This window comes from Pholcus phalangioides, unplaced genomic scaffold (genome assembly GCF_987345545.1).
Source record: "Pholcus phalangioides strain wild (caught in Gottingen) unplaced genomic scaffold, Ppha-v1.0 ptg000003l_1, whole genome shotgun sequence".
NCBI lineage: Eukaryota > Metazoa > Arthropoda > Arachnida > Araneae > Pholcidae > Pholcus > Pholcus phalangioides.
The window spans coordinates 52,231,661-52,258,743 of record NW_028301596.1 but is presented as its reverse complement, the minus strand read 5'-3'; positions in this window follow the sequence as shown (position 1 = coordinate 52,258,743).

Sequence of the window (27,083 nt, the reverse complement as noted above, 5' to 3'; positions counted from 1 at the left end):
AGCTCTCCGAGTAATGAATTTTCCTAAAATTATGAAGGGGGGGGGGGGTTTCGCGTAATATTATTTGAAACTAATACAAGTTTTGAGTCTGTCGTGACGCGGGACAATAAATCAAATCGAACAAAAGCCGGGATATCCTCCTAAACTTGGTTATTTGTGTGTTTATACGACCGACGGATGCGGCTCTTAAAAGATACGCCAATGACGGGAACCGCTTTTGAGCCCGCAAAAGTTACAATAGGGGCCATTTCGTTTGATGTCCTTGAAATTCACGAACGCATTCATTATATTTTGTAGGTCGGACGTTTTGATTTATAAGTTCCTCTGCCTTCTACAAACAAGTGGCAATTGTTCTCCTGTATGTATGTATGTCTCGGCGAACTATAAGCGAACGCCAATTTGTGCGTGTTTTGTATTCACAATTCTTCCTCCACAGAATAAACCATATGCATTATAAGTTAGGAAGTCATCCATGCAAGGAATTGCATCTCAATACAGATGGCAAAGTTGTTCATAAAAGTTTTGTACAGCGACAAATATATGCAAAGTTTTGTACAGCGACAAAGATGCTAAGTTTGGTACCGCGACTCTCCGACTTATTAACGGAAAGGCTTTCGAGAGTACTTTTCTGATACAAAGTTCGAGAGTACTTTGCTGTAAATAGGTATTGGAGTGAACTTTAATAACACTTTTTTCATAGAAGTTGTTCCAGAATGGTGAAAACAGTGATAAGTTTTGGACAGCGCATGCCATTTTCTATGGGAAAAAGTCATTTTTATGTCAAGTTTTGAGCGAAATTCACGTAATATTTGAAACACGATTGCAAAACATCTATAAATGGAATGTATTTTCTACAGTACATTTAGATAGTGAAGGTAGTGAACCAAAATTTTAAGGATTGTATGGTATTTTCATAAGATACGCTCAAATATGTTAATGTACGTGTGAATTTTTTGAAATTTCATCCTACCTACCATGTATACAACACTGTTATTGGACGAATGTATGCAATACATCTTAGACTTGGTTAATAATTTTAACATTATATAGCAAAATATCATATTAAAAAATCCCATACTGATGCAATGGATAGATTTTTAGAAATCATGTTATAAACCAGGACCGTAACTAAGATTTTTGCCGCATGAGGCAAACATTATTTTGCCGCCCCCCACAATTTTAAAATTCGATAATTCTATATCGGTGTTCTTTGTTCCCGCCTAAAACTGCCGCCCGGGGCAGTTGAGCCCCCCTCTAGTTCCTTGCCTGTGCAAACTCGGGTAAAATGTCAAAATAATAGCATTCTTTATAAAACACGTTTAAAGTTTTTATTCACGAATTACTGGTATGTAAAGACTCAACACCAAAGTGGACGTAACTTCTATTCTAAGCGTCATGTAAACAAAACAAGGCCTGTTTTGGAATCTCAAATAAACAGAGCTTCCGTATATGATAATAATAATAATAATAAAAACAATTAAAATCACAATATTTTCTTTAAAAAAAAATTTAACTTATTCGGATACCTTAAGTGGAAATCATTCCACGTTGTTTTGCTGATTTTGTTTTTTACACCATGAATGCACTGAAAAAAACCGAGGTTATTTATTTTACATACACATTTAGTATTCGATAAAATTTACCAGTCGCCCTCAGGAATGTGTGACAGATGCGGCCACACAGGGGCCCCGCGGTCGCGGGACTCATTCAAGAGCGGTAACATCAAAAAAAAAATTTTTTTTACTACATTAGAACATGGTAGCTGTTTCTCAACCATAGAAATGATAATGATCATTCTAAATAATAGAACAAATAAACGAGAATTATTCGCAACTTATAGTCCCACAAGTCATTTTCTCTACGGTTCCGCATGGCCCCCCACAAATGTGGGGCTAACAGGGCTCTAGCCCTGGGGTCCGGGACTATTCTCATCATTTTTTTTACTTTTTCACACTATAAATTAACTATAAAAGGGCCCGTGAAAAGTGCGGCCGTGGGACCCACGTAAGATCCCAGCCTAGGGGCTCTGTTCCAAGTTGTGTGGGCCATGCGGCTCCGTCTCTAGTAATTGTGGTCTTGGAATTGGCCTAATAATGAGGGTCTACTGACATTTTATTTTGGGCTTGAAATTAGTTTAACTTGCGTTATAATGCAGTTATTATAAATCTTAATCAAAGCAGTAAATGGAATTGAATGCAATCAATCCCATCAATTTTTTAGCTTGTTTTTAGACCCTTAATACCTTAGTTGTAGTAATTTTTCCTTTTTTGCATAAATTATAAATTTTTTTTTTTAGTTCCTATTTTGACCATTTTTAGTGCCTAAACTTCCGGGTTCTAGTTATGGGCATCTTTTTCTCAGCCACCGCGTTGGGTATTTTGCCTGTTGGGGGACTTGTATTTGTACAGGCCCGTCATTTGGGGGGGGGGGGGAGCGTTGCCCCCTGGCTTTTGAAAATACACTACAAATGGTGTATATATATATATATGCATACATTGAGTACATGTTCTTTGTGTCCCCCTCCTGGAAAAAGTTGAAATGACGGCTTTGTATTTGTATTTGCGTTAATTGAATTTTAAATTTAATAATTGTAACGCTGTAATATAGTATGACATAATTTTCAAAAACTTGAAATTAGTAATTGAAAAAATATCACAATTTATTATTTATTTATGGACACAAGGGTTTTCTAGATTATAGGAGAACTAATTTGTAACACATAAAACCACATTTAATATTTGCACGCAACATGATCTTATAGATACGAATTTGATTTCTTATAATCAAAAGCTTATACTTAAGTTGTACAGAGAGAGAGAGAGAGAGTATAAGAATATATATAATCCCACTGACGTTGTGTTATGTGATAAGAAATAACGAGGCATATGCAATTTCCGATCCATTAATCATGTTCTAATCTCGAAACATTACGAAAATGCCTTAATAGAATGATAAATTCAATTTTAATTACCAAGTACGAAGTGTTGTCGTGAGAGGATGCTTATCAGTTCATCGATATCGGGTTCCGGGAAACTTATCGAAATAGTTTTGAAGTCATCATATCTTCATCATATGACAGGAGGAAATAAGCATGAATGAAATCTAACAGCAAATAATAGACTTATAATATATTTGAAATTAATTTAAAAAAAACACCGATTTCTTCAGAACAAATTTTGTTTGGAGCAAAAAATAATTGAAAATTCTCTCATGTCTTCAATGTTATCTTGTCTCAAGGGATTAGAAAACTAATTTTGGTTTTCAAGCTGAAATGATTGTATACAGCAGTGTTTTTCCAACCTGTTGTCCGTGGACCCTCCTGAGGGTCCGTGAGCACTTTGTAAGTGGTTTTCGCGGGATCATATTCATTTTTGCAATGGATGATGCATTTTGTGTTGTGAAATTGTAATTTATTCCAGTTTTATGATACGCAAGTTATAAAAATAACAACATAATCTTTTTGCATTTTACGGGACGGTGGTGTCGAAATCGACCTTCTGAGTCTACAAGGGTCCGCGTAGCATTGATCTCTATTACGAAAGTTCCGCACAGCATTCGCCTTTACTTTGGGGTGGGGGGGGGGGGGGGTCCGCGACATCAGAAAGGTCGGAAAACAACTCTACCACACCTTTTCTGTTCCAAAAATGCTTATTTAGGTGTCTTATATCACAAGTTTGTTCCATGAATTTAGAATCACACTGTCTTACAAGGACGGAGCGGGGAGGCGGAAACTTGGTGGTCTGCTACTACTATCACTAAACTACACATGAACCTCGTCCATATTCTTCTACGGAACTTGTAACGTATTGGTAATTGTTGGAAAATCGCGTGTCCTTGGGACTTGGGCGTTTCGTCCCATCTTCAGTGCTCGTGGGAAAGGGTATGCGGACCCGCATCCGCTCCGTGTGGAAGGGGACTAACACGAAAGGCCGCTCCGCAAACGTTAAAACAGAATTACTACCGTTATATGTATGTAGCCTTGTACGAGTGTAAATAAAATCTCCTTAGATTTTTTCAGTTGCGTCATCTAATTTTCTGTTAGTTGCAATTTTCTTACTGTGCTTAAACTAGGGGGGTGGGGGGTCTTTGACGAATGGCCAACGGGCCACATTTAGCTCTCGGAGTTTCTTATCATGGCCCGCCGGTAATCTTTAGACAATGGCTAAAAACATTACAAGACGATCAAATTAATAAATAACAATGAGTTATACTGCAGCATAATTGAAAAAAAAATAATTTCAAGATTTATTGAAAGAAATAATTTCAAGTTTTATTTAAAAAATAATTTTAAGTTCTATCAAAAGAAATGATTTTGAGATCTACTAAAAAGGAAATAATTTCAGATTCATTGAAGAAAATAATTTCAGATTTATTGAAGAAAATAATTTCAAGACTTGAAAAAAATAATTTCAAGATTTATTGAAAGAAATAATTTCAAGATTTATTGAAAAAATAATAATTTTAAAATAAAATAATTTTAAACTATGCAGGAAATAATTTCAAGATTTAATGAAGGAAATAACTTCAAGACATTGCGAAGGAATAATTTCAGAATTACCGAAATGAATAATCACAGAATCACTTGAAGTGATTCCAGATAAAAAAAATAATTAATCACAGAAACTTCTTCTGAACCCATGAAAAGAGAAACTAATCAAAATTCATGATTCATTTATTCTGCGAAATCATTTCCTTCATTAAAGAGTGCCTACAGTTAAAATTATTTTTGTCCTTGTTTAAAACTCGGGACCGCGACGTCTGAATGTTTGAAGACCACTGGCCTAAACTTTCGAAACAGATTATGCTCACAAAAAATACAGAGAGAGAGATACTCTCTCAATGTTATGTTATCAGCATTCACACTAAAAACTAAAAAAATTCCAAAAAAAAAAAAAATTATAAAACGGGAGAATTCCTTAGCGAGTAATTTTGTGCTAAATACCGGGAAGTCACGGAATGGAATATTTATCTAAAAATCCTCCAGGGAATCACTGTAAGTTAGCAAAATCGTGACTTTAACTTCCCATTGAGTTGAAACCGTGAGCTGGAAAACAAAGACGTTGTTCTGGACTTTCTCTAAAAGTCCTTTTTTTCCCTTCAAGAAGAATAAAAAGAAAGGGTTTTTTTGTAAATTTTTTGGTTCTTGACATTCGCTAAAGAACGCGTCGCCAAGACTTTGGTTGAGAGCAGCTCTCAAGTGAACCGTGGTTTTAACTAACAATCTCTCTGTCTATTTTTTCATTCTCAAATCGATCAAAGGGACATTCTGTTCCGAGTAATCCAACTTCTAAAGAAACAATAATTTCTACTGCTGCTGGAGAAATTCCGTGTTAGTTTATATGTATGTCTAGACATATCTTTATTCTCCTTGTATGACGTTATTATTAAGGAACTGAATGCAATCCATTGTAGAAGAAAGTTTGTGATCCTTGACTAAGAAGAGCTTTAAGAAAAAGTATGTACGCGCTAGAGTTTCTTTGTATTAAAGGCATCCGGAATCCGTTATGAAAATTCTAATGTTAGATTGAAAGGATACGTAGAATAGAATATTTGTTAAAGCACAAAAAAGTATATTGTTCGTGATTGTTTTCCAAGAAGTCTTCTGGTTGCACGGATTTTGGTAAATTCACATTGAACAAACTCGTTGTCTTATTTTGATTTGGGTGGTTATAATTAGAGATACGTAAATTTTTCACAAAGAAGTTGTCAGAAATTTTGCATTTATCCACCAAAAAAAAAAAAAAATTCAAATCAAAAACTTCGTACAAAAATACAAAAAATAATTGCATTTGTTTCAAAAAAAATAAATAAATATAAAATATATTTCAAATGAAAAACCAAGATATTTCGGAGAAGGTTTCTAATAACAAATTTGGGTTCAAAGATGATGTAGTTGTTTCGCTGCTTCAGATGGACAGAATAGTCTACTATACGCTGGTGAGCTTCATTTTTTGCAACTTATGTAGTAGAGTATAGAGTGAATTCATTTAAACTCTTCTCTGCTGCTGTGTTTTCAGCATAATAATATGTTCTTCGCAAACTCTATTAGTATCATTTGTCAATTTTTTTTCCGTTCTTCCGTAAACATTCCTTTGAAATTGGCGCTCAAGAGTCGCTTGGCGCGTCTACCAACTTACTCCTCAGAACTTGCGCGAATGGATATAGTTTGATACTTCCAAAAATTTTCGATTAGATCCATAATTTTCCTACAGAACTTGGAAACGAAAGTCAGCTGAATCGTCTTCTACGAGCTAGGGTTTCCACACTCACACACACGCGCACACGCACTCACGCACGCGGACACACACACAGTGAAAACTTTCCTTTAAAAAACTTAAAACTACTTATACTCGGGTTATCGTCTTCATATTGATTGAGAAAAGCAACAATATGTTCCATATTAGTCAAAAAAAAAAATATATATATATAATACTAATCACGATACTCTTTATCCTCTGAAGACGACACCCATAGCGTGTCGAAATGCATTATGAATTATCAGTATTTCCTGGTATTTGCCTTATTCGTTGATGATTTTTTGAGTATTATTAGGCAAAATCATCTACTCTTCCGTATGTTCCCATATTGTTACCGCGTCGCGCCGAAGGGTCATTCGTCGAACTTCCTGTCACCAGATTCGTCCCGCGCGCGGATATCTCTTCAGGGTTCTTCGCCGATGACTTGAGGATGAGTAGACACTCTCGGGAACGAGGATTCAAGAATAGATGAACAGCTTTATATTCAAATACACTAAGAATACTGAAACTAAAGCAGGCTTCCAATGTACGCACTCCTCCCTTCGAATTCTCCTGTCTGAGTCCATTTAGAATCTCGTTTTTCTCTTCTAACGATCGCATGCCACGCGTACCTTGCATGCGTACCAGCCTCTTCAAATTCCACACCCTTCGTAACAATATATTCGCTCATATAAATTACAGCTTTGAACCACGAATTCCACCTGATTACTGCAGTCGTCGGGAAGAGTTTTGTTGACGGTTATGATACTTCCATTTTATTGGTAGCTTGAATACGCATTTTTCATTTTTCTTGAGTGCAAAAAAGTTGTCGTCTCTTCTTGGCCGCAACAAAATTCAGTCCTTTGAACTCTTCAATGTGAATACATCACCCTCAAGATTCACTTTATGCTCCCAGCATCGGTAGCCCAAATGCAGAATGCTGTCACCAGGAAGTTGAATCACGAAGTGATTACTCACTCCACGTGAGTATCAGTACTCAGCCCTTTATTTGGAGTATTCAATTTCATATTCTTTTAAGGTGTGAATTATAGCTTGGGAAAAAAGCACGAGGAAGAATTAGTGACGAGTAAAATGTAAAGTGTAAATTATCGGAATCCCACGGAAAAGTAATAAAAACTCAAACTTTCACATTTATTCGTCGAATTCAGAAATTTCGCGTTTATTTCGTAAATACGAAATTTATTTACGTATCCCGAGTTATAATGTCTTAATTTATTGCTGAAAATGCTGAAAGTTTGTTTTACAAAAATGCAAAAAGTTGCAAATCAAAGGAAACAGTTCTATTAAGTACTGTAATGGGGTTGTTCTATTCCACTCTCCGAAAAAAAAAAAAGCTTGACATTTTAATCATCTCAACAGTACGTCAGAAATGACTGAACCATCTTCAAAATGACATATCTTTTTTCAATGAAATAGGCTCTCTTCACGATCTTCTTCAGGTGCAAACTAAGGAATATATGGAAAAGTGTTAAATATTGAGAAATTAACTTCACAAAATATGCCAATGCTAAAATAAGATGCTAAAATAAATTTTCAGCAATTTCAGCAAAAATTAGTGATTTTATCGAATTGAGGCAACGTAATATGTAACGATAAATGTCCAGTGTTACACCGTATTTGAGGTTCTAATTTCCAGTATTTTTCTTGATGATGATTATGAAATTTTTTTCATTAAATGTGATTCGCCCTTTATTTCCCTGCTTTTCACCAATTTTAGTAGCAAATCAATGATCAGCAAATTTGTCCAAAACTAAATTTTATGGCTATGTGAGTAGTGATCTCCCGTATTTAGGATCACTATATTTCGTATTTTTCCCGATAAAATATGGTTAAAACTAAGTGTTAAAGCAAGGCCGGTAACTGCCCCGGGCGGCAAAATTTAGGGAGGGGTTGCACTTTTACATAGGGACAAACAACACCGTTCTAAAATATCGAATTTTAAAGTTGTAGTGGTTGGCAAAATCATGTTTTTCGCGGGCGACAAAAATCCCCCCCCTAGTTAAGGCCCTGATTAAAGTATATTTTTTATTTCAACCCATAAAAATAACCCATTAATAACCCTTGGCCTAGAGGCTCTCAAACTTCTATCAACTGCAGCTCCCAGAATGGAAGGACAAAAAAAAAACCTCCCCAAATCAACGAACAGGTGTACATCAGTATCGCCAGCTCGCCACGACACACCTAGGAGCCGCGACCTATATTTTGGGAACCACTGTCATGGGTACACGCAGAATTTTTTCGTGGGGAGTGGGTTTACTGCGAAAAAAACCTTACTAAAATCTATCCCATGGGAGTCCGGTTGCAACAATCAATATATTATATCGAACTGAATGATCGTTCATTCAACTGGAATTAAATTGTGTTGAGAACCGTTGATTCAAAATACATATTTCATTCCTTCGAAGAAAACACACATTGACCACTCATTGCCTCATTGTGAAAGAAACATTAGGGGGAAGTATGCATGCACTTGCACATATTCTCCTATCTATAAAATTCCCCTGAAAGCGTTCGAAACGCTTTAAAACAAATTAGGATTTCCTAGAATGAGTGAAGCTCATGCGCAATATCATAATACAGTATTTCGATACCCCAGTGGCCAAAAATGCTAATTTGTTGGATCGTTGCGGCAAATGTAATTATGCCTGAACCGATGCCGTAGTTTCGGCATTCTTCAGTTGGGAACTTCAAAAAGTATTTTTTTTAACCATCGCGATTTTTGTAAAGGAATACTTCCAACGATGAGATAATTAGCTGCACCCTGCGGTTCGTCTTCATTCACCAAATCACAAATAATTGAAAGTTCTTTGAGATTTATTGCGATAACAAGATTAGACTTATATATAAAACATCGGAAAAAGTGTGCAAGAGTAGCTTAGAAAGTTCTAAACTGGAAAATATCGAATTTGGGAATACGTATACGCAACAACGAATGAATATTACTTATAACTGCTTGACTGACCGTAGAAAGTGAACAATGTGTCAATTACTGCCACACAAAGAAAAAAAAAATTCAAACAGTTCTTACAATGAAGGAGTATACTTCTCTTCAAGTAGGGTGAACATTCTTTTATTAACAGTTATAGATAGTTAATGGAAGAACATTCATCAATCATTCGTTTTTGAAGTATCTTATTCATAGGCCTACGTCGAGATTCGCCACAAACAAGGCCATACGTGTCAGGGTGAGGAAATGAAAGCGGAGAAATCATAAAAAGAAAGAATCTAGATAAACAATCGTATTGGAGAATCAACTATTCGAAAATGTATCTTTTTTTCAGATCAAAAACAACTTCATACTTCTTTATATATGTAGTAGATTTTCATAGATTCTCTGTTTTTCTGTGTGAAAAACCTAAAGGTGAAATGTTGTGGAAGCTGCAATTATTAAGGAATTGGGCAACCATGGGCGGTGATACGGGGGGGGGGGTCGTAGGGGGCATTGCCCCCCCCCTTGTCAAAGGTGGAGTCGACTGATCGTATATATGTATATATGAATTGACATCATAATCATCGTGCCTCCCCAGCAATAATAACCGTCCGTCCCCCCAGACTTCCAAGTCTATCTACGCCTATGGGGTAACATCATCCACGAAAATGCACATTGGGAGAATGCCAATCATGCAGAATTCATATTGAATTCCATGAAAATAAACATACATAAATCCCTCGACTTATATTGCATAAACTGATGCAATATAAGTCGAGGGATAACCAATAATAAACTGATGCGAGGAAATATTTTTTTGAAATCTTGAATTAATGGGAGTTTATTGCTTTTCGGTTCGAACCCCCCCCCCCCCCCCCGTCGCCGCAGTGGTGATTGTGCTGAAGTTGATTTTTTGCGGTTCCGAACTTCCTCCCCCTATACGTTAGAAGTTCCTTAGGGAATATTAACGTATGGGCGCGTTTGGTTTAATAAAGATTCCCAACTTCGAGGCCCGAATGCGAATCGATGTCCCCGTTAAAAAGTCTCGCCACAGAGAGCAACAGGCGGACAAGGATAAAATTATTGAATCATAGTTAGAAAAATTTCTGGCATATGGCAGCACACTACACATAACAAGCATTACACAGAAACGAATTTCACGTTACACGTACACTCATATTCCAACATATACCGATTCGTTAAAAGTTCAGCAGAGGAACGAGGTGCATGTGTGGTTTAGTAATATGTAGTAACCATAAACATAACCAGCGCCGTAACTAGAATGTTACAGCTTTGCCGCTCCCAACGATTTGGAATTCGATGATTTTATGACGGTTTTTTAACCCCCCCCCCCTCACGCCCCCAATATTAGCTGCCTCTAAAATTTTGCTGCTCGGAGCGGTCCTTGCCCCTCTGGGAATAACGCTGGACTCTCATCATGAAGAAAGTTTGTGATCCTTGACTAAGAAGAGCTTTAAGAAAAAGTATGTACGCGCTAGAGTTTCTTTGTATTAAAGGCATCCGGAATCCGTTATGAAAATTCTAATGTTAGATTGAAAGGATACGTAGAATAGAATATTTGTTAAAGCACAAAAAAGTATATTGTTCGTGATTGTTTTCCAAGAAGTCTTCTGGTTGCACGGATTTTGGTAAATTCACATTGAACAAACTCGTTGTCTTATTTTGATTTGGGTGGTTATAATTAGAGATACGTAAATTTTTCACAAAGAAGTTGTCAGAAATTTTGCATTTATCCACCAAAAAAAAAAAAAAAATTCAAATCAAAAACTTCGTATAAAAATACAAAAAATAATTGCATTTGTTTCAAAAAAAATAAATAAATATAAAATATATTTCAAATGAAAAACCAAGATATTTCGGAGAAGGTTTCTAATAACAAATTTGGGTTCAAAGATGATGTAGTTGTTTCGCTGCTTCAGATGGACAGAATAGTCTACTATACGCTGGTGAGCTTCATTTTTTGCAACTTATGTAGTAGAGTATAGAGTGAATTCATTTAAACTCTTCTCTGCTGCTGTGTTTTCAGCATAATAATATGTTCTTCGCAAACTCTATTAGTATCATTTGTCAATTTTTTTTCCGTTCTTCCGTAAACATTAATTTGAAATTGGCGCTCAAGAGTCGCTTGGCGCGTCTACCAACTTACTCCTCAGAACTTGCGCGAATGGATATAGTTTGATACTTCCAAAAATTTTCGATTAGATCCATAATTTTCCTACAGAACTTGGAAACGAAAGTCAGCTGAATCGTCTTCTACGAGCTAGGGTTTCCACACTCACACACACGCGCACACGCACTCACGCACGCGGACACACACACAGTGAAAACTTTCCTTTAAAAAACTTAAAACTACTTATACTCGGGTTATCGTCTTCATATTGATTGAGAAAAGCAACAATATGTTCCATATTAGTCAAAAAAAAATATATATATATATAATACTAATCACGATACTCTTTATCCTCTGAAGACGACACCCATAGCGTGTCGAAATGCATTATGAATTATCAGTATTTCCTGGTATTTGCCTTATTCGTTGATGATTTTTTGAGTATTATTAGGCAAAATCATCTACTCTTCCGTATGTTCCCATATTGTTACCGCGTCGCGCCGAAGGGTCATTCGTCGAACTTCCTGTCACCAGATTCGTCCCGCGCGCGGATATCTCTTCAGGGTTCTTCGCCGATGACTTGAGGATGAGTAGACACTCTCGGGAACGAGGATTCAAGAATAGATGAACAGCTTTATATTCAAATACACTAAGAATACTGAAACTAAAGCAGGCTTCCAATGTACGCACTCCTCCCTTCGAATTCTCCTGTCTGAGTCCATTTAGAATCTCGTTTTTCTCTTCTAACGATCGCATGCCACGCGTACCTTGCATGCGTACCAGCCTCTTCAAATTCCACACCCTTCGTAACAATATATTCGCTCATATAAATTACAGCTTTGAACCACGAATTCCACCTGATTACTGCAGTCGTCGGGAAGAGTTTTGTTGACGGTTATGATACTTCCATTTTATTGGTAGCTTGAATACGCATTTTTCATTTTTCTTGAGTGCAAAAAAGTTGTCGTCTCTTCTTGGCCGCAACAAAATTCAGTCCTTTGAACTCTTCAATGTGAATACATCACCCTCAAGATTCACTTTATGCTCCCAGCATCGGTAGCCCAAATGCAGAATGCTGTCACCAGGAAGTTGAATCACGAAGTGATTACTCACTCCACGTGAGTATCAGTACTCAGCCCTTTATTTGGAGTATTCAATTTCATATTCTTTTAAGGTGTGAATTATAGCTTGGGAAAAAAGCACGAGGAAGAATTAGTGACGAGTAAAATGTAAAGTGTAAATTATCGGAATCCCACGGAAAAGTAATAAAAACTCAAACTTTCACATTTATTCGTCGAATTCAGAAATTTCGCGTTTATTTCGTAAATACGAAATTTATTTACGTATCCCGAGTTATAATGTCTTAATTTATTGCTGAAAATGCTGAAAGTTTGTTTTACAAAAATGCAAAAAGTTGCAAATCAAAGGAAACAGTTCTATTAAGTACTGTAATGGGGTTGTTCTATTCCACTCTCCGAAAAAAAAAAAAAGCTTGACATTTTAATCATCTCAACAGTACGTCAGAAATGACTGAACCATCTTCAAAATGACATATCTTTTTTCAATGAAATAGGCTCTCTTCACGATCTTCTTCAGGTGCAAACTAAGGAATATATGGAAAAGTGTTAAATATTGAGAAATTAACTTCACAAAATATGCCAATGCTAAAATAAGATGCTAAAATAAATTTTCAGCAATTTCAGCAAAAATTAGTGATTTTATCGAATTGAGGCAACGTAATATGTAACGATAAATGTCCAGTGTTACACCGTATTTGAGGTTCTAATTTCCAGTATTTTTCTTGATGATGATTATGAAATTTTTTTCATTAAATGTGATTCGCCCTTTATTTCCCTGCTTTTCACCAATTTTAGTAGCAAATCAATGATCAGCAAATTTGTCCAAAACTAAATTTTATGGCTATGTGAGTAGTGATCTCCCGTATTTAGGATCACTATATTTCGTATTTTTCCCGATAAAATATGGTTAAAACTAAGTGTTAAAGCAAGGCCGGTAACTGCCCCGGGCGGCAAAATTTAGGGAGGGGTTGCACTTTTACATAGGGACAAACAACACCGTTCTAAAATATCGAATTTTAAAGTTGTAGTGGTTGGCAAAATCATGTTTTTCGCGGGCGACAAAAATCCCCCCCCTAGTTAAGGCCCTGATTAAAGTATATTTTTTATTTCAACCCATAAAAATAACCCATTAATAACCCTTGGCCTAGAGGCTCTCAAACTTCTATCAACTGCAGCTCCCAGAATGGAAGGACAAAAAAAAAACCTCCCCAAATCAACGAACAGGTGTACATCAGTATCGCCAGCTCGCCACGACACACCTAGGAGCCGCGACCTATATTTTGGGAACCACTGTCATGGGTACACGCAGAATTTTTTCGTGGGGAGTGGGTTTACTGCGAAAAAAACCTTACTAAAATCTATCCCATGGGAGTCCGGTTGCAACAATCAATATATTATATCGAACTGAATGATCGTTCATTCAACTGGAATTAAATTGTGTTGAGAACCGTTGATTCAAAATACATATTTCATTCCTTCGAAGAAAACACACATTGACCACTCATTGCCTCATTGTGAAAGAAACATTAGGGGGAAGTATGCATGCACTTGCACATATTCTCCTATCTATAAAATTCCCCTGAAAGCGTTCGAAACGCTTTAAAACAAATTAGGATTTCCTAGAATGAGTGAAGCTCATGCGCAATATCATAATACAGTATTTCGATACCCCAGTGGCCAAAAATGCTAATTTGTTGGATCGTTGCGGCAAATGTAATTATGCCTGAACCGATGCCGTAGTTTCGGCATTCTTCAGTTGGGAACTTCAAAAAGTATTTTTTTTAACCATCGCGATTTTTGTAAAGGAATACTTCCAACGATGAGATAATTAGCTGCACCCTGCGGTTCGTCTTCATTCACCAAATCACAAATAATTGAAAGTTCTTTGAGATTTATTGCGATAACAAGATTAGACTTATATATAAAACATCGGAAAAAGTGTGCAAGAGTAGCTTAGAAAGTTCTAAACTGGAAAATATCGAATTTGGGAATACGTATACGCAACAACGAATGAATATTACTTATAACTGCTTGACTGACCGTAGAAAGTGAACAATGTGTCAATTACTGCCACACAAAGAAAAAAAAAATTCAAACAGTTCTTACAATGAAGGAGTATACTTCTCTTCAAGTAGGGTGAACATTCTTTTATTAACAGTTATAGATAGTTAATGGAAGAACATTCATCAATCATTCGTTTTTGAAGTATCTTATTCATAGGCCTACGTCGAGATTCGCCACAAACAAGGCCATACGTGTCAGGGTGAGGAAATGAAAGCGGAGAAATCATAAAAAGAAAGAATCTAGATAAACAATCGTATTGGAGAATCAACTATTCGAAAATGTATCTTTTTTTCAGATCAAAAACAACTTCATACTTCTTTATATATGTAGTAGATTTTCATAGATTCTCTGTTTTTCTGTGTGAAAAACCTAAAGGTGAAATGTTGTGGAAGCTGCAATTATTAAGGAATTGGGCAACCATGGGCGGTGATACGGGGGGGGGGGGTCGTAGGGGGCATTGCCCCCCCCCTTGTCAAAGGTGGAGTCGACTGATCGTATATATGTATATATGAATTGACATCATAATCATCGTGCCTCCCCAGCAATAATAACCGTCCGTCCCCCCAGACTTCCAAGTCTATCTACGCCTATGGGGTAACATCATCCACGAAAATGCACATTGGGAGAATGCCAATCATGCAGAATTCATATTGAATTCCATGAAAATAAACATACATAAATCCCTCGACTTATATTGCATAAACTGATGCAATATAAGTCGAGGGATAACCAATAATAAACTGATGCGAGGAAATATTTTTTTGAAATCTTGAATTAATGGGAGTTTATTGCTTTTCGGTTCGAACCCCCCCCCCCCCCCCGTCGCCGCAGTGGTGATTGTGCTGAAGTTGATTTTTTGCGGTTCCGAACTTCCTCCCCCTATACGTTAGAAGTTCCTTAGGGAATATTAACGTATGGGCGCGTTTGGTTTAATAAAGATTCCCAACTTCGAGGCCCGAATGCGAATCGATGTCCCCGTTAAAAAGTCTCGCCACAGAGAGCAACAGGCGGACAAGGATAAAATTATTGAATCATAGTTAGAAAAATTTCTGGCATATGGCAGCACACTACACATAACAAGCATTACACAGAAACGAATTTCACGTTACACGTACACTCATATTCCAACATATACCGATTCGTTAAAAGTTCAGCAGAGGAACGAGGTGCATGTGTGGTTTAGTAATATGTAGTAACCATAAACATAACCAGCGCCGTAACTAGAATGTTACAGCTTTGCCGCTCCCAACGATTTGGAATTCGATGATTTTATGACGGTTTTTTAACCCCCCCCCCCTCACGCCCCCAATATTAGCTGCCTCTAAAATTTTGCTGCTCGGAGCGGTCCTTGCCCCTCTGGGAATAACGCTGGACTCTCATCATGAAGAAAGTTTGTGATCCTTGACTAAGAAGAGCTTTAAGAAAAAGTATGTACGCGCTAGAGTTTCTTTGTATTAAAGGCATCCGGAATCCGTTATGAAAATTCTAATGTTAGATTGAAAGGATACGTAGAATAGAATATTTGTTAAAGCACAAAAAAGTATATTGTTCGTGATTGTTTTCCAAGAAGTCTTCTGGTTGCACGGATTTTGGTAAATTCACATTGAACAAACTCGTTGTCTTATTTTGATTTGGGTGGTTATAATTAGAGATACGTAAATTTTTCACAAAGAAGTTGTCAGAAATTTTGCATTTATCCACCAAAAAAAAAAAAAAAATTCAAATCAAAAACTTCGTATAAAAATACAAAAAATAATTGCATTTGTTTCAAAAAAAATAAATAAATATAAAATATATTTCAAATGAAAAACCAAGATATTTCGGAGAAGGTTTCTAATAACAAATTTGGGTTCAAAGATGATGTAGTTGTTTCGCTGCTTCAGATGGACAGAATAGTCTACTATACGCTGGTGAGCTTCATTTTTTGCAACTTATGTAGTAGAGTATAGAGTGAATTCATTTAAACTCTTCTCTGCTGCTGTGTTTTCAGCATAATAATATGTTCTTCGCAAACTCTATTAGTATCATTTGTCAATTTTTTTTCCGTTCTTCCGTAAACATTAATTTGAAATTGGCGCTCAAGAGTCGCTTGGCGCGTCTACCAACTTACTCCTCAGAACTTGCGCGAATGGATATAGTTTGATACTTCCAAAAATTTTCGATTAGATCCATAATTTTCCTACAGAACTTGGAAACGAAAGTCAGCTGAATCGTCTTCTACGAGCTAGGGTTTCCACACTCACACACACGCGCACACGCACTCACGCACGCGGACACACACACAGTGAAAACTTTCCTTTAAAAAACTTAAAACTACTTATACTCGGGTTATCGTCTTCATATTGATTGAGAAAAGCAACAATATGTTCCATATTAGTCAAAAAAAAATATATATATATATAATACTAATCACGATACTCTTTATCCTCTGAAGACGACACCCATAGCGTGTCGAAATGCATTATGAATTATCAGTATTTCCTGGTATTTGCCTTATTCGTTGATGATTTTTTGAGTATTATTAGGCAAAATCATCTACTCTTCCGTATGTTCCCATATTGTTACCGCGTCGCGCCGAAGGGTCATTCGTCGAACTTCCTGTCACCAGATTCGTCCCGCGCGCGGATATCTCTTCAGGGTTCTTCGCCGATGACTTGAGGATGAGTAGACACTCTCGGGAACGAGGATTCAAGAATAGATGAACAGCTTTATATTCAAATACACTAAGAATACTGAAACTAAAGCAGGCTTCCAATGTACGCACTCCTCCCTTCGAATTCTCCTGTCTGAGTCCATTTAGAATCTCGTTTTTCTCTTCTAACGATCGCATGCCACGCGTACCTTGCATGCGTACCAGCCTCTTCAAATTCCACACCCTTCGTAACAATATATTCGCTCATATAAATTACAGCTTTGAACCACGAATTCCACCTGATTACTGCAGTCGTCGGGAAGAGTTTTGTTGACGGTTATGATACTTCCATTTTATTGGTAGCTTGAATACGCATTTTTCATTTTTCTTGAGTGCAAAAAAGTTGTCGTCTCTTCTTGGCCGCAACAAAATTCAGTCCTTTGAACTCTTCAATGTGAATACATCACCCTCAAGATTCACTTTATGCTCCCAGCATCGGTAGCCCAAATGCAGAATGCTGTCACCAGGAAGTTGAATCACGAAGTGATTACTCACTCCACGTGAGTATCAGTACTCAGCCCTTTATTTGGAGTATTCAATTTCATATTCTTTTAAGGTGTGAATTATAGCTTGGGAAAAAAGCACGAGGAAGAATTAGTGACGAGTAAAATGTAAAGTGTAAATTATCGGAATCCCACGGAAAAGTAATAAAAACTCAAACTTTCACATTTATTCGTCGAATTCAGAAATTTCGCGTTTATTTCGTAAATACGAAATTTATTTACGTATCCCGAGTTATAATGTCTTAATTTATTGCTGAAAATGCTGAAAGTTTGTTTTACAAAAATGCAAAAAGTTGCAAATCAAAGGAAACAGTTCTATTAAGTACTGTAATGGGGTTGTTCTATTCCACTCTCCGAAAAAAAAAAAAAGCTTGACATTTTAATCATCTCAACAGTACGTCAGAAATGACTGAACCATCTTCAAAATGACATATCTTTTTTCAATGAAATAGGCTCTCTTCACGATCTTCTTCAGGTGCAAACTAAGGAATATATGGAAAAGTGTTAAATATTGAGAAATTAACTTCACAAAATATGCCAATGCTAAAATAAGATGCTAAAATAAATTTTCAGCAATTTCAGCAAAAATTAGTGATTTTATCGAATTGAGGCAACGTAATATGTAACGATAAATGTCCAGTGTTACACCGTATTTGAGGTTCTAATTTCCAGTATTTTTCTTGATGATGATTATGAAATTTTTTTCATTAAATGTGATTCGCCCTTTATTTCCCTGCTTTTCACCAATTTTAGTAGCAAATCAATGATCAGCAAATTTGTCCAAAACTAAATTTTATGGCTATGTGAGTAGTGATCTCCCGTATTTAGGATCACTATATTTCGTATTTTTCCCGATAAAATATGGTTAAAACTAAGTGTTAAAGCAAGGCCGGTAACTGCCCCGGGCGGCAAAATTTAGGGAGGGGTTGCACTTTTACATAGGGACAAACAACACCGTTCTAAAATATCGAATTTTAAAGTTGTAGTGGTTGGCAAAATCATGTTTTTCGCGGGCGACAAAAATCCCCCCCCCCTAGTTAAGGCCCTGATTAAAGTATATTTTTTATTTCAACCCATAAAAATAACCCATTAATAACCCTTGGCCTAGAGGCTCTCAAACTTCTATCAACTGCAGCTCCCAGAATGGAAGGACAAAAAAAAAACCTCCCCAAATCAACGAACAGGTGTACATCAGTATCGCCAGCTCGCCACGACACACCTAGGAGCCGCGACCTATATTTTGGGAACCACTGTCATGGGTACACGCAGAATTTTTTCGTGGGGAGTGGGTTTACTGCGAAAAAAACCTTACTAAAATCTATCCCATGGGAGTCCGGTTGCAACAATCAATATATTATATCGAACTGAATGATCGTTCATTCAACTGGAATTAAATTGTGTTGAGAACCGTTGATTCAAAATACATATTTCATTCCTTCGAAGAAAACACACATTGACCACTCATTGCCTCATTGTGAAAGAAACATTAGGGGGAAGTATGCATGCACTTGCACATATTCTCCTATCTATAAAATTCCCCTGAAAGCGTTCGAAACGCTTTAAAACAAATTAGGATTTCCTAGAATGAGTGAAGCTCATGCGCAATATCATAATACAGTATTTCGATACCCCAGTGGCCAAAAATGCTAATTTGTTGGATCGTTGCGGCAAATGTAATTATGCCTGAACCGATGCCGTAGTTTCGGCATTCTTCAGTTGGGAACTTCAAAAAGTATTTTTTTTAACCATCGCGATTTTTGTAAAGGAATACTTCCAACGATGAGATAATTAGCTGCACCCTGCGGTTCGTCTTCATTCACCAAATCACAAATAATTGAAAGTTCTTTGAGATTTATTGCGATAACAAGATTAGACTTATATATAAAACATCGGAAAAAGTGTGCAAGAGTAGCTTAGAAAGTTGAAATATCGTTGTTAATATATACTAAACTGGAAAATATCGAATTTGGGAATACGTATACGCAACAACGAATGAATATTACTTATAACTGCTTGACTGACCGTAGAAAGTGAACAATGTGTCAATTACTGCCACACAAAGAAAAAAAAAATTCAAACAGTTCTTACAATGAAGGAGTATACTTCTCTTCAAGTAGGGTGAACATTCTTTTATTAACAGTTATAGATAGTTAATGGAAGAACATTCATCAATCATTCGTTTTTGAAGTATCTTATTCATAGGCCTACGTCGAGATTCGCCACAAACAAGGCCATACGTGTCAGGGTGAGGAAATGAAAGCGGAGAAATCATAAAAAGAAAGAATGTAGATAAACAATCGTATTGGAGAATCAACTATTCGAAAATGTATCTTTTTTTCAGATCAAAAACAACTTCATACTTCTTTATATATGTAGTAGATTTTCATAGATTCTCTGTTTTTCTGTGTGAAAAACCTAAAGGTGAAATGTTGTGGAAGCTGCAATTATTAAGGAATTGGGCAACCATGGGCGGTGATACGGGGGGGGGGGGGTCGTAGGGGGCATTGCCCCCCCCCCCCCTTGTCAAAGGTGGAGTCGACTGATCGTATATATGTATATATGAATTGACATCATAATCATCGTGCCTCCCCAGCAATAATAACCGTCCGTCCCCCCAGACTTCCAAGTCTATCTACGCCTATGGGGTAACATCATCCACGAAAATGCACATTGGGAGAATGCCAATCATGCAGAATTCATATTGAATTCCATGAAAATAAACATACATAAATCCCTCGACTTATATTGCATAAACTGATGCAATATAAGTCGAGGGATAACCAATAATAAACTGATGCGAGGAAATATTTTTTTGAAATCTTGAATTAATGGGAGTTTATTGCTTTTCGGTTCGAACCCCCCCCCCCCCCCCCGTCGCCGCAGTGGTGATTGTGCTGAAGTTGATTTTTTGCGGTTCCGAACTTCCTCCCCCTATACGTTAGAAGTTCCTTAGGGAATATTAACGTATGGGCGCGTTTGGTTTAATAAAGATTCCCAACTTCGAGGCCCGAATGCGAATCGATGTCCCCGTTAAAAAGTCTCGCCACAGAGAGCAACAGGCGGACAAGGATAAAATTATTGAATCATAGTTAGAAAAATTTCTGGCATATGGCAGCACACTACACATAACAAGCATTACACAGAAACGAATTTCACGTTACACGTACACTCATATTCCAACATATACCGATTCGTTAAAAGTTCAGCAGAGGAACGAGGTGCATGTGTGGTTTAGTAATATGTAGTAACCATAAACATAACCAGCGCCGTAACTAGAATGTTACAGCTTTGCCGCTCCCAACGATTTGGAATTCGATGATTTTATGACGGTTTTTTAACCCCCCCCCCCTCACGCCCCCAATATTAGCTGCCTCTAAAATTTTGCTGCTCGGAGCGGTCCTTGCCCCTCTGGGAATAACGCTGGACTCTCATCATGAGGACCCAGGTTCGAATCCCGTCAGCGATACAGTGACGGTCAGGTGAATTTGGTTCTCTGCGGTTTTCTAAATTCAACGCACGAATGCGAGACGATCTCCTATTTAAGCAGGCAGTCCTACAACACGATTCTGACATAAAATGAAAATTCAAGCGCTTACGATCTTTACTACCACTAGGTGAAAAGGTGACACTTTTTATCGCAATTATCTTTTTCCCATGGTTCAAATAACGTATATAGTACTATGTTTAAATGAAAAACGGGTGCTCCAGCACCCTCGGCCTCGAAGCCACTGTCCCCAGGTAACTTCTTTTGGTCATTCATATGCAAGAGTATCGGAATATATCCGTGAGTGCTCGTCTTGAGACTTTGCATGCAAAATTTTTATTTCAGAACCTTTTCTGGGGTTGCTGAAACCATGTCGCAAATCACCGTGGGGGCTTCGAGCACCCACAGCACCTGTGGCTCAGACGCCACTGCTGGTTTGTGTTCAATTAATGGAGTTATTTATGCATCAATCAATGGGGTGGTGTAGATTTGCTGTAACCAATTGGTGGGAAGTACCGAGCATCGAAACTCTCGTCTACTTCGTCAGGGTTTCTCGAAATTACAGAGATATTGATCAGCTAATGGCAAGACGGTTGCTTAGAAACAACCTTTTGAGTAATTTAAAGTAATTGTTTTCTATTTAGCTATCGATACAATTAATATAATTATTGCGAATGTGTCTGGTCTTAGGGAGTAGTAAATAAATGCACCAATAAATGCACCAATTGCTTCTTTTTCAATATCCCACCCTACGCACACAAATCAGCTTTCCATCACGCAAGAAATTTGTTTTCACGAGTTTATTTGCTTGTGCTTGTTCGAATCATCGCAGCTTGTTTTCTCGTCTACGCCGTACATGGACATAGACAATACAGAAGGGCGATCCACCATTCACGAAAAATTCTGTCATTATCATAGGCAGCAGGGCGAACAATTCTCTTCCCCCGAACACCATGCACACCCTCAGATAACAACATCACCCCCCCCCCCCGCTATCCGGTATGTACGGGAATCCTGCAAATCATTCAAGGATAACGCATGTGACGTGCTTAGTGGACACAAAACAGTTCAGCTGACATCCCCTCTCCCATTCTTTAAAAATATCATATAATAAAAAACCAGGTGAAATATTTTTTTACCTGTATTTAGTATATGTTCCTCTTCCCCCCCGGAAAAAGTTGAAATGAGGAGCCTGAGTGAGACAGGACGGTAAGGGCAGTCTAATAGAGAAGGAGGTAACACTTAATAGGAGAGGGGAATGTTACTTCAGGTGCCCACTAATTAGGGGAAAGGTTTTTCTTGTATTTTTGGCATTCCCAATAAAGATGTCAAATATTTCGTATTTTTAAAAAGAGTCGTTGATGACGTAAGCATCATTTAAACCCCCTCTCCTCCACCTCCCCCCCACCCCCTTGTCTCCAAAATTCAGCGAATCTAAAATCCGCCCCCCCCACATCAATGCTGACGTAATATTTGAATGGCCCCAAACTTGATCAAACATTTGAGCACAAAATCCGCTATAAAGTCGACGATTGAAATTCTTGATTTTTGCTTTTGTTTGCTGAAATAACGAAACTTCGAAAGGATACGGAGATGTTAATAGTGTCAATATAACTTCAATTAATGTAATCTCTTTGGCGAATTTGCATCAAAATTTTACGAGAAGAAATAGTTTGAAGAAAAGAAACGTAATTTTTTTCAGGTTTTTCACAATTTTTGGACAAAAGACGGTGAACGAAATTGGCATTTCCCCTACTCAGTTTTTATTTTACGCTTCGATATGTATAGCAACTGAGATTGGGTGTAATAACATTATTATACCGTTCGCTAAGTTACGCCAAGTCTGTCCATTTGCAAATTTTATATATTTCGCGTCGAATTTTTTTTGCCTATGGATCTTGTACGTAAATATGTATAACGCAATTTATATGTTAATGCCGTGGAACAAAAAATTTCTGAAAAAGTCAGACGGAGTGCATTTTTTTCGTAGATTGATCAAAAACTACTTGAGAAGATGAAAAATTTCGATTCGAGAAATTCAACAATCATCTAATGGATAAGAATACTCGTATGGATCCGATTCAAATTTAATGAAAATCTGAGACGAATCACACATATTTTTCTAACATTTCCGGGTTTAATATACAATATACAGGGTGCCCTGCAAGTGCTAGCGCTGCCTTTAAACTGCCATCAACCGTCTATCGTAAAGATATGGTGATTACAATTGGAAAAATGCTCAACAGGCGTTGAAAAATTACCCTTTGCCAGTTTTGAGAGTGAAAAATACAGTGTGTAACAAAATAAAATTATTTGAATTTTTATACGTCCTCCCTGCGCTATAACTTCCAGTTATAGAAAGTCGTTATCCCTGTCTCTCCCGAGGAGAATAAAAAAAAAAAACTTCCATATTTCCAAGTGCAATATTGACAGAGATGAAAGTTCGTAAAACGGGGTAAATTTGGGAAAGAACAGCGTTAAAAGCGGGTAAAACGGGTTTTCCGCTAGTAAGTTTTTGCTGTTCTTTCATACCTTTTCTCCGATTTTTCAATTCAAATATCTTAGCGAATATTGCACTTAGAAACAGAATTTTCCCTGTTGGCGTCAGGAGATAAATACTTTCTAATTGGAAGTTAGCCTCTAAGGAAGTTGGGGAAGTTTGCCCACAAAGGGACCGTTTAAAAATTTAGATTTTTTTATTTTGTGACACACATCATTTCCATTTTCGAAATTGGTACAGGGCAATTTTTGGACACCTGTTGAGTGTTTTGTTTTAAATTGGATAAAAAGCTCTACGACAGATGCTTGATGAGATAACTTACACTTACTGATGATAAGGCACTTACTTAACTGATGATAAGGCACTTACAGGACACCCTGTATACTGTATCTTGTTGGTAGGATATTTTCATAACTGTTCATCTTAATCAAGAACTTATGAATTACATGAACAGAGGATTGAATGTTTGTCAAAAGCAGAGATCGGAACTCAGAATAAAATTATTTACAGAACAATATCAGCTGTCACGCACTTATCATTAATTGCAACTAGCAGACGAAATCGATTGAAACTAAATCAAAAAGCTCTTCAGAATCATTTTACTCATTCTACTTTCTTGAGATCATTTCTTAAAGTGCATGCCTACACGAATAAACTTGGTGATGTCTGACGGTTTCTCTCCAGTGATTATATTTGTTTTCTTTTGAAGTCAGTTCCTGAATTAGTGACTAAAAGCACATTCAGTATGACGAAATGAACATGATGTATTGATGATCAACGAGCATTATCCAACAGGAAAAAGAATGAAAGCGAATTAATAGGTTCAAATACAAATACAAAATCAGAAACCATAACAGGCGAATTGCCCAACAAGGTGACTAGCAAAAGGAGAAAATTTTTTTCTTTAACGAAGCATATTTAAATTGGCAATCTCTAGTGAAATTACGAATGAAGACAATTTTCATCACTTGTAAATTATGATAATTACGTATAAATATAAATATCCATCTGAACATCTTTGTTGTGTTCCAAGTTTTTCTCCGCCGTGAACAACGCCAACGTTGCGAGATTTCCAGTAAACTCTTCACATTACACTATAATTAATCATTTATGAAAATAACTGGTAATTTCACTGTCTTTCGACCAAGTTTTTGGTGAAAATTACCGATATTCCGTGTTCTACTATATTTAAGCTCCAAATTTCCTGTATTTCTCCTGAATGAAACATGTTGGGTGTATAATAAAATGTACACTCACAACAAGTCATATTGAAATATATTATATTGAAATATATCTATTGAAAAATTATTATTTTTCAATTGCTATTTGTAGCAGCTCTTTACTTCTCTGTCCTTCGGGAATTTCAGCAATAATTAGGAAATTCGTCGTAAATTGCAGTTTTGTTATTATAATTATGTCTCGTATTACGGATCGCAATTTCCCGCTTTTTTCTCGTCGAGATATGTTTATCCTTGGAACGAAAATGTCTAATTTCCCATTTTAAAACATAAGGGGGCATTAGTGTACTTATATCAATTACAACAATTTTAGTTTTTCGGTCCGTTTGAGTTAAATTACCATATCTGCCTGTGAACCACCTGTGTCATAGGTTCGAAATTAAGGCAAACTGTATAATTTTCCCTTAACCCCTGTGTGGAGACGAATTTATCTGGTGCCTAAACTTTATTTTTCGATTTGTAATGCCTGATGGAGATGCATTATTTCAATGAAAATTATGCTATTATTATTATTCCGTTTTTGTGAGAAAAAAAAGTTTTTCATTACGTTTGCAATTTACACGCACGGAATATCAGAACACGGAATATCGGTAATTTTCACCGATATTCCGAAGACAGCGAAATTACCAGTTATTTTCATAAATTATTAATTATAGGGTAATGAAGAGTTTACTGGAAATCGCAACGTTGGCGTTGTTCACGGGAGAGAAAAACTTGGAACACAACAAATATGTTTAGATGAATATTTATATCTATACGTAATTATCATAATATAATTTACAAGTGATGAAAATTGTCTTCATTCATAACTTCAGTAGAGATTGCCAATTTAAATATGCTTTGTTAAAGGAAAAAAAAACTGGAAAAGTGTATAAAAAAGTGAGAACGACCGAAAACACGGGAATATCACTAAAACTGCGGGATATTCCTTGTGATATGGTCGAATATGAATTATTTCAGACTTTTGCTGGTACGTCAATCACTCGCCTTCCTTCTCAGTGTGAAAACAAGGGGTGTGTTATCTTGATTGACAGTAATCCACGGAAGTGGGAGGGGATAGAAGAGATCGGATGAAACGGGACTATATATTTTGACCTAAGGATGAATCGGGAAAACACGAAACGGGACATCACCGCATATCCTATCCTATACTCTGCCAACCACACCGCGGCAGATGCTGTCAAACACCTATCACACAAACATTACTCAAAAATATTCAACTTGAATATTTACAGGTACTCTGAATACTTTTCTTTTTTTTGACAATTGCACTTTTTTGTTTGTGTTTCTCGTTCTTTTGCCAATTTCATGGGGAACAACAGATTGCTAATTTGTCTTTGGTTTGCTAGAGCACGAGAGGCACTCTCAAAGCTAATTTTTCAGATGAAACATTACTAGTACTACTTAACCGTACATGCAACATCGTACCCATTCCTCTACGGAATTTGTTCTAACGAACTGGTACATGCCGGAATGTGCGTGTGCGCGTTGTAAACCTAACGTGAAATTTCTTTATGTGTAATGCTTGTAACAGCTGCCATCTTCCATCAATTTTTCTAACTATGAGTGAAGTGTAATGATTGAATAATTGTACCGTTTTGTAGGCTTGTTGCTGTCTGTGGCGAGACTTTTTAACGGAGAGATCGGCTCGCATTAGCGCCTTGAGTTAACCGACAACAGTTCGATGCGAGTCAGTTAGCATGGAGTGAGCGATTGAGTTACCGAGTCAGTGAGAGAGGAGTGAGTGAGTGAGTGAGTGACCTAATTAGTATGTGAGTGAGTGACCTACTGAGTATGTGAGTGAATAAGTGAACTAGTAATTGAATGAGTGAGTGAGTGACCTAGTAATTGAATGAGTGAGTGAGTGACCTAGTAATTGAATGAGTGAGTGAGTGACCTAGTAATTGAATGAGTGAGTGAGTGACCTAGTAATTGAATGAGTGAGTGACCTAGTAATTGAATGAGTGAGTGAGTGACCTAGTAATTGAATGAGTGAGTGAGTGACCTAGTGAGTAAGTGAGTGAGGGAGTGAGTGAATTAGTTAGTTTTAACCTAGTACTGTCACAAATGATTGATTCACTCCCTCACTGATTACTCGCTCATGGATTCAGTAGCTCGCTCGCTCACTCAATCACTCACTCACTCAGTAACTCACTCGCTCAATCCCTCACTCACTGACTCAGTAACTCAATCGCTCGCTCCGTCG